At 38.8% G+C, this 15,310-nt stretch overlaps 1 pseudogene; it reads left to right on the top strand.

The window, feature by feature from the left end:
* Positions 1-13,762: 13,762 nt before the first annotated feature.
* Positions 13,763-15,025, top strand: LOC114214990 (protein TFG pseudogene; annotated as a pseudogene).
* The last annotated feature ends 285 nt before the right edge of the window (positions 15,026-15,310 follow it).

Below are 15,310 nucleotides of genomic sequence, written 5' to 3'. Positions count from 1 at the left end.
AGACACAACGACAGGCTCAAGCAGTATTTTGAAAGTAAAACAGACAGGGATTTCTGAGAAATTGGATGGGACCAATGCTGAGGAAAAGAAAAGAATCAGTGTAAAACTCTCTGTGTAAGCAAATGACGGATGGTTATGTCATTAACTGCGATGGAGAAAATGGGGAGAAGCAGTTTTGTAGACTCCTGGTTTGACCTTGATAACTTTGAGATTTCTATTAGACTTATAACTGAAGCTCTCAATAGGCTGTTAGATATATGGCTGTGGACTCCTGGAATTCAGGGGGACAGGTCGTGTAGCTCAAGAGATAAAGTTGGAATCCTTTAGCAAAAATACTGAATAGATAAGAAAACCTAGAAAGAGAGTATAAGCAGAAAACAGCAACTGACACTGCCCCAACACTCGACCACTCTAACAGAAGTCAGTTAAAAGAAGAAAGAGCACGGGACCTTAGGAGGAGCTGTCAATGGGAGAAAATTAGGAAACTGTACTATCAACAAAGCTAAGAGAGGAAGAGGAAAGCAGAGTGTGATGAGAGATAAAGTAACTCGTGGCTCTGGTACAGAGGAAGTCATCTGTGATTCTGACAAGGGGAAGTTCACTGGAATAGGCACATATGTAAAAATAACATGATTTGAAGCGAATGGGTGATTTTACAAAGTAAAATAGGAATTCTACATTACTGGGGAAATTTTGATGTAAAAATGAGCAGAATACTGGATCATACATAGAAAGGGGAGAAGTGGTCAAAGTGATCATCCCCTTGTTGTCAAAGGATTTGATCATGTGTTTTGTATACTGAAAAAAACAATCTATCTGAGCGGTAGAAATGGATGTTGTAATAGAAAGAGGGAGGGAAAACAGCCTCATTAAAATCCCTGAGAGTGACAGACAATGGGATGCTGTATTGATCAGGGTTCTCTAGAGAAACAGTACCAAAACGATGTCTATAAGTCTAAATCTAAATCTCAAACTCTCCCTCTCCCTCACTCCCTCCCTCTCTCCCTATCTCTCTCTCCCCCCACCCTTTCTGGCTGAAACAATTATGGAGGCAGAAAAGTCCCATCTCACAGCTGGAGAAAAGCTGGTGGTGTAACTCCAGCCTGAATCTGAGGGCCTGAGGACCAGAGAAGAAAATGGTGTAAACTCCAGCCCAAGGGTAGGAGAATACCAATGTCCCCACTCAAAAGGCAGGCAGGAAGGTAACAAATCCTCCCTCCCTCCATTTTTGTTCTATTCAGGCCCTCAATGAATTGGAGGACCCCAACCCTCTTTGGAGAGGATGATCTGCTTTATTGACTCTACGGAATCAAATGCTAATCTCATCCAGAAACCCCCTCATAGACATACCCAGAAATAATGTTTAATCTCGACACCCCATGGTCCAGTCAGGTTGACACATAAAATTAATAATAACAGATGTGGAGTGGAAGAGTAGGGTTTGTCTCTGTTTAGAGTAGACAATTTTTCTCTATAAATTGTTAAAAAAGAGAAGGCAGAGAACATCAATAGAGATGAAAGAAAGGTTTGAGTAAGTCATTTGATTTGTTCTATTTTATTATGAGTCAAGGGCATCAGCTTAATATGAGGGCCAAAGAGAGAATGCGGGAAGCTGGAAGAGGAAGTATAGTCCTATGAGGGGTGGGGATTTAACCAGGGGGTAGAATAGGATTTCAAGTTTATTTCAGTGCCTATTCAAGGTATATAACTTGGAATTTAGGACAGTAGTTGAATTCAACAAGAAAGGGTTTAGCCAGGCAGTTAAATGGTGAAAAAGGGGGACAACAGTATTGAGAACATTTGCAAGGGAATGGCTATGATGATAGAAACTATGGATGTGAGGAAGTAATAAATGGTGAAAAAATTATGGGGTGAGAAAATGGAAGGTCTCAATAAAGATAAGATATTTTGGAGTGATGCTTAGCATAAGTGACATGGAGTTAGTAGTTTAAGAATGTGCACTTGAAATTGAAATTTTGAAAGAGGAACAGCAGAGACAGAATAAGAATTTCAGAGCTACCAGACACTGCAAAGGCTTGGGGGAGCCCCTTATAAAATACAACGTAAAAATAAGTTCCAATCGATAAAAGAAGTGGGAGGAGATTTAAAAATTAATTTTTTCATGACAATTATTTCAATACTGCTTATATAATAGTATTACAGAATTCTTCTGAAAATAACCTTGTGCCATGTTAGTGGTTATGTGTTGCAAGTGCCTAAGCAAGGGATCAGCCTGCCTTTCAAGTACTTGAGCTCTGTACTTCACTTCCCATGAATGATTAGGTGGGATGGCACTTGTGGAAACCATAGACTAAATTATTAATTTCTCTATTCTGAAATGTTATCATCTGCAAAGTGCTGATAATAATATCTAAATAGGGGGAGTGTTTGACAAGAGAGTTTCCTTTAAATAAATCTAAAGAATCCGAGGTTAAACAATATGGTTTTGATTTTTCCTGCAGCACCTTCTGGAGACTTTATTCTGCTTATGTGTATTATGACCCTGAGTGAGGAGGAAGTTGGTTTTATTTGTTCCAAATTTTCCAAAGTTCTTTGATGACAAAACTATTTGTAAAACACTAATTTTCCAAGGATCGTACTGGAAAATCCTGAGATACACTGTTTCTTAGGATTTCCTTGCCTCAATGTTATGGTAATATCAGTGTTTAATAAATGGATTAAGTGTGAATATTGAAGACAAAATGTAGTTAAGATCTGTGAATGCAGTCATTAAGAAGGAAGAAACTATGGCTCTTACCTTCAAGGAATTTGAAATCTAAGTATTTTTGGCTCTCCAAAATTATCCCTGCCCCCAGTCCTTCAAGGGATACTTTTTATCCCTCCCATTGTCCTGGCAGTAGCACTCTCCAAAGAACATGTAGTCAGTAATTAATTATTCTAACAAAATGGCAGAAGCCTAGGATATAACTCAAAATTGTCAAATAACAACACTCTGAGACAGATCACATCTGGTGCAAACATCCTCATCAACATCTTCAAAGTAAAGGAAGTGACTTTATTAGACCTTTTCAAGACTAGATAGGGAGATTAAAAAAAAAAGATTAAGAAAATCAATGTATCTTTTTACACACTGGCCTACAGTCAGACAACAGAGACTTACAGCTACAAGCCAAACTTAAAATCAGAATCTCTAATGTCACCTAACCTTAATGAGCAAAACTGAGATAATAGACATGTGATCCCCATTTACTCAAACACTTTGATTAGTCCTATCTATGTGCCAAGCTCAACATTTAAAAGAAACAGAACCACTAATAAGTTCTTACAGCCTAGTCCATGCCCTCTAATTATAAAATGGTACGGAGAAGGGCTGATGAGCAATGGCAAGATCCTGAATGTTAATAGTTGTTGCAACCAAACATGCACTGGACCAGAGAATAAGGTGTACCTGTGGAGCCATCTATAGGATAATTTACTCAACCATTCTAGGCATTCTCAAAGTGTGGTCCTGGATCAGCATCTTGAGCATCACCTGGGAATGTGTTAGAAAGGAAAATTCTGGCCCCTTAATCAGACCAATTGATTAAAAAACTGTGGGTGGAGCCCAGCAATCTATATCTTAGCAAACCTTCGAGGTGTTTCTCATGCACTCTCAAATTTGGAAACTATTGATCTACCCAAATCATTGCAACAATTTCCCTAGGAATGTAGTCTTTTCTCAGAAAATCCCCCCATTAAAAAAATCCTGTACCTTTTCTTTGTCCTTGTCTGCATATAGCAATAGCCTAATCCCATAGGGAACATGAAAGAACAATTATAAAAGACAGTCAGAAAAGAGGCACTGGCCTCAGTCATCAGACAAAGTTATGTATGCTAACAGTGATGTGATGAGAAAGGGTCACTGATTAGCAGATCTGGCCACAACTGCACACAGCTGCAAGGTCAGAAGCATCATATTCATTGGCAAGAAGCTACACAAATAATTCTTTAATTAAAATGCCTGTTGTGTATCTAAACAAAATGAACCACTAATATTTAACTTATCATTATGAAAAGTCCTATTGATTATGAAATGTTAAAAATATATTAAATCAAATTCTGAGCCATTTGTCCACAAAGTAATAGGACTCTGTGGGAGCCTTGCTGATAAAAGAGGGGGTATTTCATGATGACCTGCTGAGGAAGATTTATGTTTTCAAAATTTAGATACATGAGATAGCACTCATTTAGCTGCCATTGTAAATCCATTAGGAATATGTTGAATAGCAGCCAAAGAGAAACCTGTGACAATATGACCAAGTCAAGCAGAACATATTTAGTTTTAGAGTCTATGAAATGTTTATCCTACCCTCAAACATTCCCTACTATCAGCTTTGGCTGTGGCTCCCTGCTCCATCATCAGGTGGCTCCACTCCTGCTAGTCAGTTTCATCCAGAAGAGAACACAGCCAACCTTGTCCTGTCCAATCAGCAGCTGGCTGCTTATCTGACCAGAACAGCTCCATGGGGCAAAGTTCCTCTCTCTGAGATAAACAGTCCCTTCCCATTCCAGGAAAAAAATTGGCTCTGGAAAAGTAGTGTGTGCAGAGCAAGCTTACAAGGAAAAATAGAAAAGAGAAGCCATAATGGGACATGGTAGAGAAAAAGGGATAAAGATGGAAGGAGAAGATGGTAAAGAAGAATAATTAGGGAAGTAAAGCAGAAGGGCAAAAGGAAAAACATAGCTATTATCACTCAAACTTAGAAAGATAATATAGTATTTAAATATTTGCAAACTATCTCCCCTGCAAACAAACCACCACAACAAAATGGACAGTTGATACTTTATGTCCACACAATAGCTCCACTTCTATGGGGAAAGTTTCCCTACCCAATTCAATACAAATTATCTTTGTATTGGTTTCTGTCAGTCTTTCAAATTTCTTATAAAGGTTTAAAACATCAGGCCTGTGATTAAAGATATATTAGCAGTATTGCCCAATTTGGCAGTTACTTTTTAAGTCCCATATTATAGGAAAAATGCATGTATAACTGAGACCTGATTTTATTCTCTAAAGTAGCTAGAGTTGAATGAGTTTATGCTCTAACACCTATTTTTCAGTGAAGAATAAGGTGACCAGTAGAGTTGAGTCTTATGGCATCAGGGGATCTTTCTCATTCACGTTTGTGATTCATTATCTGGATGCTAGTTCATTACTTTCATTGACTACAGAGATAGCACTGCACTCACATGAGTTCATCAGGTTGAGTTGTGGGGAAAAAATCACATTTCTTGTCAAGAGATTATTTACAAATTTCCACTTTTTAAAAAGAAGGTTACTAACCATATATCTAGATGACTTAGAAGAGTATAATAATGTAAAATATTTAAAATGCTAATTAATATTAATCATAATGGATATCCTCCAGTGTCATGAAAACCTATCAGTCTCAAAAAGAGGAATCTGTCTTACTATACCTTTTGTTTTGTTTTACTATAAATATTAGAATTTGACAGGGATCTTACCACACTTTATTTTTTATCATAAATTCTTAAATTATATGAGGCCAAAATTCATAACGATGATTAATTCTAATTAAGAGGTAAAAACATTTAAAGCTTTCTACTTAATTAATATATAAATTGCATTATCTCTGTTATTCACAAGTATTTCTATATGAAAATATATTATTCTCATGCCATATGCTAATGTTACTATTACAGAGGAAGCCAATCTTATATAAAAATATAGAGTATTCTTGAACATAATATTAAATCAAAATTGCCAGATAGGAAGACAGATATGCAAATTGTAACTTTTACTTTTTTGTCACTCGTTTCAGTGTGCACACACACAAATTCAACTATCAGAATGGTTATGCCATATAAATAATCATTGTAATCTATAAAAGTCAAAGCAATTATGCAATTTTCTACTGAATTGAATTTATATCTCAACTACCTGTAATTTAAAAAAATAATTTGCTTTATTACACCCAAAACCTTAAGATACCTAGGAATAAATCTAACCAAAGAGGCAAAGAATCTGTACTCAGAAAACTATAAAATATTCATGAAAGAAATTGAGGAAGACACAAAGAAATGGAAAAACGTTCCATGCTCATGGATTGGAAGAACAAATATTGTGAAAATGTCTATGCTACCTAGAGCAATCTACACATTTAATGCAATCCCTATCAAAATACCATCCACATTTTTCAAAGAAATGGAACAAATAATCCTAAAATTTGTATGGAACCAGAAAAGACCTCGAATAGCCAGAGGAATGTTGAAAAAGAAAAGGAAAACCAGTGACATCACAATTCCAGACTTCAAGCTCTATTACAAAGCTGTCATCAAGACAGTATGGTACTGGCACAAAAACAGACACATAGATCAATGGAACAGAATCGAGAGCCCAGAAATGGACCCTCAACTCTATGGTCAACTAATCTTTGACAAAGCAGGAAAGAATGTCCAATGGAGAAAAGACAGTCTCTTCAACAAATGGTGTTGGGAAAATTGGACAGCCACATGCAGAAGAATGAAACTGGACCATTTTCTTATACCACACACAAAAATAGACTCAAAATGGATGAAAGACCTAAATGTGAGACAGAAATCCATCAAAATACTTGAGAAGAACACAGGCAACAACCTCTTTGACCTCAGCCACAGCAACTTCTTCCTAGACACATTGCCAAAGGCAAGGGAGGCAAGGGCAAAAATGAACTATTGGGACTTCATCAAGATAAAAAGCTTTTGCACAGCAAAGGAAACAGTCAACAAAACCAAAAGACAACCGACAGAATGGGAGAAAATATTTGCAAATGACATATCAGATAAAGGGCTAGTATCCAAAATCTATAAAGAACTTATCAAACGCAACACCCAAAGAACAAATGATCCAATCAAGAAATGGGCAGAAGACATGAAGAGACATTTTTCCAAAGAAGACATCCAAATGGCTAACAGGCACATGAAAAAGTGTTCAACATCACTTGGCATCAGGGAAATCCAAATCAAAACCTCAGTGAGATACCACCTCACACCAGTCAGAATGGCTAAAATTAACAAGTCAGGAAATGACAGATGTTGGCAAGGATGCGGAGAAAGGAGAACCCTCCTACCCTGTTGGTGGGAATGCAAGCTGGTGTAGCCACTCTGGAAAACAGTATGGAGGTTCCTCAAACAGTTGAAAATAGAGCTACTGCATGACCCAGCAATTGCACTACTGGGTATTTACCCCAAAGATACAAATGCAGTGATCCAAAGGGGCACATGCACCCCAATGTTTATAGCAGCAACGTCCACAATAGCCAAACTATGGAAAGAGCCTAGATGTCCATTAACAGATGAATGGATAAAGAAGATGTGGTATATATATACAATGGAATATTATGCAGCCATCAAAAATTGAAATCTTGCCATTTGCAATGATGTGGATGGAACTAGAGGGTATTATGCTAAGCGAAATAACTCAGAGAAAGACAAGTATCATATGATCTCACTGATATGAGGAATTTGAGAAATAAGACAGAGGATGTTTCAAAAATGAAACAAGATGAAACCAGAGAGGGAGACAAACCATAAGAGACTCTTAATCTCAGGAAAAAAACTGAGGGTTGCTGGAGTGGAGGGGGGTGGGAGGGATGGGGTGGCTGGGTGATGGACATTGGGGAGGGTATGTGCTATGGTGAGCGCTGTGAATTGTGTAAGACTGATGAATCACAGACCTGTACCCCTGAAACAACTAATACATTATATGTTAATTAAAAAAAAGAAAGAAAGAAAGAAAGTAATTTGCTTTATTTGTGAAAGACTTTTCAGAGAAAGAAATCCAATATCATCCCTTGACTTGCAGTTGAAAGACTGAGTGGCTGGTTTTTGGTCAGTAAATGTTTTGATACTGCCATCCACCAAAAGAAAACAAAAATGAAAACATAAAACTTTTATATTTCAGACAGCTCTTACCAACTTCAAAACGTTTTCAATTCAATAAACTTGGTATGCCTGCTATGTGTCAGTAATATTAAGTAGGCATCTTGATTGACACCTTCAGAGCATAAAAGATTTTAAGGACTAATATAAATATTCTGCTTCATTACCTTCTGGTCCATAACTCACTCATTCATTCATTCATTGATTCACCCATATTTATTCATAGTTAATATACATTGCCTGAGCACCAACAATGTACTAAGCACTATACTAGGCCTTGGGAAGGCACAGGTTGACATTTTAGAAATTTCTGCTCAAAGAATTTAATGGGAGAGACAGTACATAAAATAAGGATTTCAACAGAACATAATCATGAACAGTGATCCAAAGTATGTAACCGGTGCATTTAAATTGGAATCTTAAGCCTAGACTTCTTAGAGGAAGTGATATTTTGCTGAATAACGAGAAGCCTTGTGAAGAGGCAACCAAAGGGTTTGAAAGTACATAATAGTGTGGGCTGAAGTATGGAGGTTTAGAGCCAAGCCAGTAATTGATGGAGGAATTCAATGTGGTAGATTTGTCCCAAAAAGGAGTACTGATGCCCAGGAGTAGCAGAAGTTGAAACTAGAAAGAAACAGGAGTCAGATTACAAGGGATTGGGTGATACGTGAAGGAGAATGAAGGTTATCTTGAACATGATGAAGAGGCATGGAAAGAAATTACACAAATTGCTTTTAAGAAACACTTCTCTGAATCCCAAAGTTCATAAAGAAACACAAAAGGCTCCAAAGAGACAAGTCTTGAGAAAGAAGAACAAAGCTGGAGGTATCACAGTCAGTTCTGATTTCAAACTATGTTACAAAGCATAAAAAATACACATAGAACAACAGAACACTATAGAGGGCCCAGAAATAAGCCCATGCATATATGGTCTTCAGCATATATCTTCAACAAAGCAAATTCAGACAGGAAATTTGTCCAGGAATTGTTCTGAATCAGTGTGTTTCTTAAGGGGAAGGAGGTCCAGAGCTTCTCACTCAACCATGTTGCTGACATCTCTCAGGGAAATAGCATGAATGAGAGTAAATATACTTGATTTTTTTTTTTTTTTTGTCCTCTAGTCATCTTGCTCCAAAGATGTGTTTTACCTGCCCTAGTACCATGTTTTTACTAAATGCCAGAATCAGTACAGTACTATATGCTATCTCAAAGACATTAAAACAAGCAGGAAATTAACAATGTCCAATATTGGGAAGGGGCTGGACTTTATTTTCTGGGCACATAGGCAAAAATGAAGAGAAATGTGAGAAACGCCAAAATTATGGAGAGAGTAAAGGTGAATAAAATCACTGTAGTCACATACAGCAGGGTGGATTAGCTAAAGTCATTTTCAAATTGACTTTTATCGATGAAGATATTACATTTAGAAAAAGCTTAATGTTTTCGTTAAATTTATGCCAGTTCTTTATTGCAGTTTTTCAGGTTCATATTTGTATTTGTATTTGTGTGTATATATGCATTTGGATTTAGAGTTAAGCTATGTGGTTCTTTAATTTGAAGGGTTTCAGTTTATCAACAACAGGACACAGTTTAAACTCTGTATCTGGCCATACAGTGTGATGGTATCTGACTTTTGTCAGTCCCTTTATAATCATATTTTGCAGACATTCCCTGCCTTTCATAAGCCAACAACATCAAACTGTTTATGGTTCCTTCTATCTTGCTTTTGTTCATGCCTAAAATCTCTGAATTACCTCGTTAACCGTAAGTGTCAGTTTTGCCATTAGGTATTCCAAGAAGCTTCACTTGACTTTCCCAAGCTGAGTTGTACATCTCATCCTTAGTAGCTCAATAACAATGGGCCAGATCTCCATGACTACACCCCCCCATCCCCGCTAAGCAGGGAGCCCGATGCAGGGCTCGATCCCAGGACCCTGGGGGATCATGACTCTAGCCAAAGGCAGACGCTTAACATTTTCTACGTTACTTATAAGCATATACCTATATTTTCCCTCCTCATTTCAATTTATTGAAAATGAACATTCTAACACTCTCTACCATGCTTTAAAATGCTGGGGATCAATCAATACCACCAAGAAAGGGAAAAAGTCCCACATAATTGGAGAAAAGTTTTTCAAATCACGTAATTGATAAGAGACTTACATCCAGAACATATAAAGAACTTTTGCAACTCAATAAGAAAAAGACAAATAATCCAATTAAAAATAGACAAAGGATCTAAATGGCCATTTCCCCAAAAAAGGATATACAAATGGCCAATAAGCACACACCACAATAAGATACCACTTCATCACCAGTCGGATGACTATAACAGACACAACAGACACTTTTGACAAGTGCACGTGCACACACACACATACTCTATCAGATGTTGAAAAGGATGTGGAGAAATTGGAACCCTCATATGTTACTGGTAGACATGTAAAATGGTACAGTTACTTTGGAAATTGGTTTGGCATTTCCTCAAAATGTTAAACATCGGGTTGCCATAGGTCCCGGTAGTTCCACTCCTAGGTATATACCCCAAGGGACTGAAAACATATATTCACACCAGAACTTGTATGTGAATATTCGTAGAACCCTTAGTCATAATAGCCAGAAAGTGGAAACAACCCAAATGTGTATCAGCTGATGAATGGGGACAATTAGATGTTGGTAAAAGGATACAAACTTTTCAGTTGTAAGATGAGTAAGTTCTAGGCATTTAATGTACAGTGTGGTGATTATAGTTAACAATACAATATTGCATACTTGAAATATAGATAAGTAGATCTTAAATGTTCCCACTATAACAACAAAAATGGTAATTATATGAGGTGAAGGATTTTGTAATATACATGTGTATCAAATCATTACACTGTATGCCTTAAACGTATACAATATTATATGTCAATTATACCTCTATAAAACTGGAAAAGAAAATCCTAAAGCAAAACAAAACAAAAACAATGGGCAGTGACTGCTAATGGCAATGAGTTTTCTTTTGGGGGTGATATAAGTAGTAGGAAATCCAAATTTTATTTTGGTAATGATTGAACAACTCTATTAACATGCAAAACAACAATAACAACATTGAATTATATATTTTAAATGGTCGAACTGAATAGTTAAATAGTATGTGAGTGGTTAAATGGTATATGAATCAGATTTCACTGAAGCTGTTTCAAAACAACTCAAGCATTAGGTCATGACAAAGCAGTTACATTTCCTCATATACTCACAGATCAGTTATGTTCTCTGCCCTCTGGGAAAATACATGGGAAGTTAAATTGTAATCAAAAGCCTGCTTGATAGATACAGATTTAGAACAAAGAATTTTGGTAATCTAAGCAAGCTTCTGGCACTTATCTTTGATTAAGGAAATAAACCTTCCTGTCAAGGGTTTTAGTATCTGAACCCCTTTGCCTAGTCAGACTTTCCCAGATGTCCAGAATGGAGCATAATTCTCCTTTCTCACTTTTTTGTCTTTTGTACTGTCTATGGACACTTTCATAGAAGCCATTTTATTTAACGCAGCTTGCTAATAGCATAAACCAGAGTTTCGAATATCCCCCAACAGCCAGACTTAGCCTGAGGCTATTCATTAATATTTTGATTAGAAGCAGCTTCTGAGCCACTCAATGGTCGGGATACTATATGGTATTACAGTCTGAAGGGACAATCAACTTTTCTGTTTACCCAAGTCCAGGGCCTTGTTTGATACAGAACATTGCCCCACAAAAGATCATTTTGAGGATCATTTAGATGTACTGCTAAGAAATGGTACACATTTTGTTCGTCTGAGGTGGCCCTGATACTTTCCTACTTTCCCACGCACCTTCCAGCCAACCTCATCAAGAAGACATGACGGTTGGTTGACTCCCTGGCTGGGACCAGGTGATCAGGGTCTTTCCACCCTCTCTCCAGACCTTGGGATGTACGTTCTGCCCACCATTCTCACAGTAGGAGCTCTTTCAAGGACATTGTTTTGAGGGTAAACTCTTACTGGACCATCTGGACTGAATATACAGTTGAACCCAATTAAGGCTGCTCTATACCTGTTTAAGATCTGAAGGATGGGTGTGGAGATCTAGTCATCTTGCAGCCACTCAAGAAAAGCTCTGTATGTAAGTTCCTTATTTGTTAAAACTGCCATTTCCCAGTCTGGAGTGGCCTGCCTCTTTCTCCCATCTCCCCTTGCCCTCAGTATATAGAGTCAGCTTCAGATTTCATCCAGGGAACTCCCAAGGTTGCCAACCAACACCTTAGCTTCACCTTCACCTTCACCTCCGTTGCATCATCCAGCTCATTCTGATGTGTATTTTGACATTTACTTGCGTTAACAGGAAGGAACCAATTCCTTTACAGTGAATGGATATGACAAACGTGTTTCATACATGTGAGAGACTACCACAGAAACAAAATGTTTGCTTCTCTTGAGCGTTTTGTTCGATTTCAACCTTAAATAAGGAGTATTCCAGCAGTTCCAAAAACTGACCCAGTTAGCGCAATCAGAGAACTAGGAAATTCTGTCTTCTGTACAGGGTGTGCTAGTGACATGACAATGGAAGGCTTGGGAACGACCTGGCTGGAAAAGCCTGCAACAAGTTAGAAAACAACATGTATGTGCTTTCTAAGAGTTGGTAAATGCGTTAAGACATTTTATAATTTTTTTAAAGATTTTATTTATTTATTTGACAAGACATAGCCAGAAAGGGAACACAAGCAGGGGGAGTGGGAGAGGGAGAAGCAGGCTTCCCACTGAGCAGGGAGCCCGATGCAGGACTCAATCCCAGGACCCTGGAATCATGACCTGAGTGGAAGGCAGACACTTAATGACTGAGCCACCCAGGCACCTCTTTTTTTTTTATAATTTTTTTCATTACCACATTTTATTTTTTTATTTTTTTAAAAGATTTTATTTATTTATTTGAGAGAGAGAAAGCACATGATGGGGGGAGGGTCAGAGGGAGAAACAGACTCCCTGCGGAGCAGGGAGCCTGATGCAGGACTCGATCCAGGGACTCCAGGATCATGACCCAAGCCGAAGGCAGTCGCTTAACCAACTGAGCCACTCAGGCACATTACCACATTTTAAATAAATGATCTGCAGCTATGGTCAATAATCCAAAGAAAGCCTAAGTGCTACAAGAAGATATATTCTCCTTTGTGGAAAACACGGGTGTTGGTTTTTCCCCTCAAGATCCTTGTCTGCAGGAGATGATGGTAGCTGCTCCCCATAAAAAGCTTTATGCTTTTGCAGACTATACTGATAAAAGTAAAACATAATTCCTGGAAATATGCTAGATAGTTGCCCCCTCTTAATTTAAGTTTCTGTTTTTGTCGTAACAGTATTCAGCTAAATGGTCCCAGAGTGTAATATGTTATGGAGATAATAACTAGGTGTTCTCTATATGTATGTAAATATGTAAATTCAAGAGCTGGATAATATGTGGGACTGGTTTAAACTGATCTTGTGTTCTCAATTACCTTAATTACGCCACTTTAGTCTATGCTGTTAGATGTCAAGAACATAAACAAGTGAGAAAACTGAAAGAACTATACCATCCATAATGGAAAGGTTGGAGAGTCACGGAAACTTGGCTCAAGCCAATTTAATTCAAGAAGCACTTACTGTAATAGGCATAATGTTACATATAAAGACAAACTTCTTGTTTTGTTCCTATCTAGCTATAGGATTTAGAAAAAAACATCTTAGACTGGGCCCGAGATCTCGCTAGGCTTGGTGGGTCCGTGCGATTGGCCGGGGGCCGCGCGAGCTTACTAGCGAGGTGCGACGGCACCAGTGGAGGGCACCGGAGTGGGCCGTGACCGCAGCCACCCCATGATGCCCCGGAGCCAGCCCGGCATCTGCCTCGCACCGGTCAGTCTTTCCGTAGAGTTGTATGTACAGAACATCCTGGAGTCCACCATGAATGGACAGTTGGACCTAAGTGGGAAGCTAATCATCAAAGCTCAACTTGGGGAGGATATTCGACGAATTCCAATTCATAATGAAGATGTTACTTACGATGAATTAGTGCTAATGATGCAGCGAGTTTTCAGAGGAAAACTCCTGAGTAATGATGAAGTTACAGTAAAGTATAAAGATGAGGATGGAGATCTTATAACAATTTTTGATAGTTCTGACCTTTCTTTTGCAATTCAGTGTAGTAGAATACTGAAACTGACATTATTTGTTAATGGCCAACCAAGACCCCTTGAATCGAGTCAAGTGAAATATCTCCGTCGAGAGCTAATAGAACTGCGAAATAAAGTGAATCGCTTGTTGAATAGTTTGGAACCACCTGGAGAACCAGGACCTTCCACCAGTATTCCTGAAAATGATACTGTGGATGGTAGGGATGAAAAGCCTGCTGCTTCTGATTCTTCTGGAAAACAGTCTACTCAGGTTATGGCAGCAAGTATGTCAGCTTTTGATCCTTTAAAAAACCAAGATGAAATCAATAAAAATGTCATGTCAGTGTTTGGCTTAACAGATGATCAGGTTTCAGGGCCACCCAGTGCTCCTGCAGAAGACCGTTCAGGAACTCCCGACAGCATTGCTTCCTCCTCCTCTGCAGCTCATCCGCCAGGAGTTCAGCCACAGCCGCCCCCGTATACAGGAGCTCAGACACAAGCAGATCAGAGTGAAGGTCAGATGTACCAGCAGTACCCGCAGCAGGCCGGCTATGGTGCTCAGCAGCCACCCCAGCCACCCCAGCCACCCCAGCCGCCCCAGCAGTACGGTATCCAGTATTCAGCAGGCTATAGTCAGCAGACTGGACCCCAACAACCTCAGCAGTTCCAGGGATATGGCCAGCAACCAGCTTCCCAGGCACCAGCTCCTGCCTTTGCTGGCCAGCCTCAACAGCTGCCTGCTCAACCACCACAGCAGTACCAGGCGAGCAGTTACCCTCCACAAACTTACACTACCCAAACTTCTCAGCCTACCAGTTATACTGTGGCCCCTGCCTCACAACCTGGAATGACTCCAAGCCAACCCGGGGCCTATCAACCGAGACCAGGTTTTACTCCACCTCCTGGAAGTACTATGACTCCACCTCCAAGTGGGCCTAACCCTTATGCACGCACCTGCCCTCCCTTTGGTCAGGGCTATACCCAGCCTGGACCTGGTTATTGATAAAGAGGCTCAGCTACACTGATGAATGTAGCTGATAGCGGTTTGCCTCCCAAAAGACTCCAGTACTACTATTTTAATTTGTATTGAAGTTCAGAAATTTAAAAAGCAGAGCATTTTTTATGGTATCATTGTTGCTGTTAATTGAAAGTATAGTTTGCTGGAACACAAAAAGATCAAAATGAAAGTTTTTTTCTTCCCTTGCTTAAAAGTGTAGCAGCTGCCTAGTTATTTTGGAACACTACTCTGATGTGCATAAAGTGATTGACTTTCTAGCTTGCCTTGTCC

Source organism: Eumetopias jubatus, unplaced genomic scaffold (genome assembly GCF_037043125.1).
Source record: "Eumetopias jubatus isolate StellerSeaLion01/CBP00866 unplaced genomic scaffold, mEumJub1_p1.0 scaffold_8, whole genome shotgun sequence".
Taxonomy (NCBI): Eukaryota; Metazoa; Chordata; class Mammalia; order Carnivora; family Otariidae; genus Eumetopias; species Eumetopias jubatus.
This window is presented reverse-complemented; position numbering and strand designations above follow the sequence as displayed.